Source organism: Octodon degus, unplaced genomic scaffold (assembly GCF_000260255.1).
Source record: "Octodon degus isolate 3935 unplaced genomic scaffold, OctDeg1.0 scaffold00001, whole genome shotgun sequence".
Taxonomy (NCBI): Eukaryota; Metazoa; Chordata; class Mammalia; order Rodentia; family Octodontidae; genus Octodon; species Octodon degus.
This window is the reverse complement of record NW_004524577.1, coordinates 31309816-31311854: the sequence shown is the minus strand read 5'-3', so window position 1 is coordinate 31311854 and position 2039 is coordinate 31309816. Positions and strand designations below refer to the sequence as shown.

General features: G+C 41.3%; 1 pseudogene; it reads left to right on the top strand.

Moving 5' to 3' along the window:
- Positions 1-1054: 1054 nt before the first annotated feature.
- Positions 1055-1497, top strand: LOC101584058 (annotated as a pseudogene).
- Positions 1498-2039: the final 542 nt, after the last annotated feature.

Sequence of the window (2039 nt, the reverse complement as noted above, 5' to 3'; positions counted from 1 at the left end):
TGGGAGAGGGTCCGGCCCACACTACGCCTGGGCTGGGACTGGTCCCGCCGGCGCAGGTAGCAAGAAGCTCTCCACACACTCACCGGACCTGGGCTCACCAGGTAGATTTCTGTGGCTGCAATAGATGTGTACAAATATCTGTCTTCTTGAGCTGCTAGCGTCCTACCCTGCTCCCCACTGAAGTAGAAACCTTACTGACACATGCCTCACCACTCTCCCACCACTGCTAAGTCTGGGTGGTTACTAGGAGCTAAAAAAAAAATGCCAAAACATAGAAGCAAAAGGCAATCTCAATCCTCCAGTCCACCCAAAACAAATCCAGGAGACAAAGACATACAAAAACTTGGAAATCACACACCTGAAATTTCTGAAATGACAGCAACTGAAGGAAAGAAACAGGTCCATCAGGCTATAGAGGAAAAAATATCTGAAATAATCTCTTAGGTCAAAAAAGAAATGACAGCAATTGTGAAAAAGTTGCTCAGCACAGCTAAAGAAGACATAGATAAAAAAAAAATAGAGGAGAATAGAAAAATGGTGGAAACATTGAATGAACAATACAGGAAAGAATTAGAATGCATGAAACAGATTCAAACAGATGTCCAGGAAATTAAGAACTCCATTGAAAGCTGGCAAAAACCCTTGTATAAAACTTAAGATAGACTTTCAGACCTCAAAGACAGTGGTACAACTAGTGAACATGAAAGGAAAGATCTCCTAAAACTTACAAGTAATCAGGAAATAGAAATTCAGCAGCTACAAGATGACACAAAGAAAAATAAGAATAATAGGTGTCAATGAAACAGCAGGAGACTGTACAAATGACATAGAAAGACTATTTGCAGAAGTACTAGCAGAAAATTTTCAAAACATGAGAAAAGAACCTGACACACAAATAGGTGATGCATATAGAACTCCAAACAGCCATAATCAAAATAAATCTACACCTAGACACATAATGATCAAGGTCTCAGAAATTCAGCAAAAGAATACAATATTAAAAGCTGCCAGGTTTCCACCCTTGCTCTCCTTTTGCTTTCAGACCACCACCATCATGGGTCGCATGCACGCTCCCGGGAAGGGCCTGTCCCAGTCTGCTCTGCCATATCACCACAGTGTCCCCACCTGGCTGAAGCTGAGGTCTGAGAATGTGGAGGAACAGATTTACAAACTGGCCAAGAAGGGCCTGACCGCCTCACAAATCAGTGTGATCCTGACAGACTCTCAAGGTGTTACACAAGTACGTTTTGTGATGGGTAACAAAATCTTGAGAATCCTTAAGGACTTGCTCCTGCTTTCCCTGCGGATCTCTACCACTTAATTAAGAAAGCGGTTGCTGTTTGAAAGCATCTTGAGAGGAACAGAGAGGATAAGGATGCCAAGTTCTGCATGATCCTCACTGAGAGCTGGACCCATCAATTGGCTCGATACTATAAGATCAGGCAGGTCTTTCCCCACAACTGGAAATGTGAGTCATCCCCAGCCTCTGCCTGGTAGCATAAATTTATGTACTCAAGCAATAAAATCATGATTTAACTTAAAAAAAAGCTGCCAGAGAGAAGAAGCAGATCACCTACAATGGAAATTCCATCAGAATCACGGCAGATTTCTCAACACAAACCATGAAATCAAGAAGAACCTGGAGTGAATGATTTCAGCTCCTGACAGAAAATAACATCCAACCCAGACTGGTGTACTTTGCAAAACTATCTGTCAAACTCAGTGGTGAGATTAGATCCTCCCATGACAAAGATCAACTGAAAAAATGCATGACCACCACACCAACCCTATGAAGAGAACTGACAGATATTATAGAAAAAGACAGAAATAACCACAACTTCAAGAACAACAGAAAGGAACCACCAAACAGAGCAAGTAATGAAAAAGGGGGAAAGTTCAGAACCTACAGCAGAAAAATAACATGATAAAGATAAGCCAGTACATATCCATTATAACCATCAATGTAAACAGCCTCAATTCACCAATAAAAAAAACACTAGCAAAGTGAATTGAGAAGCAAAATCCAACAATATGCTGCA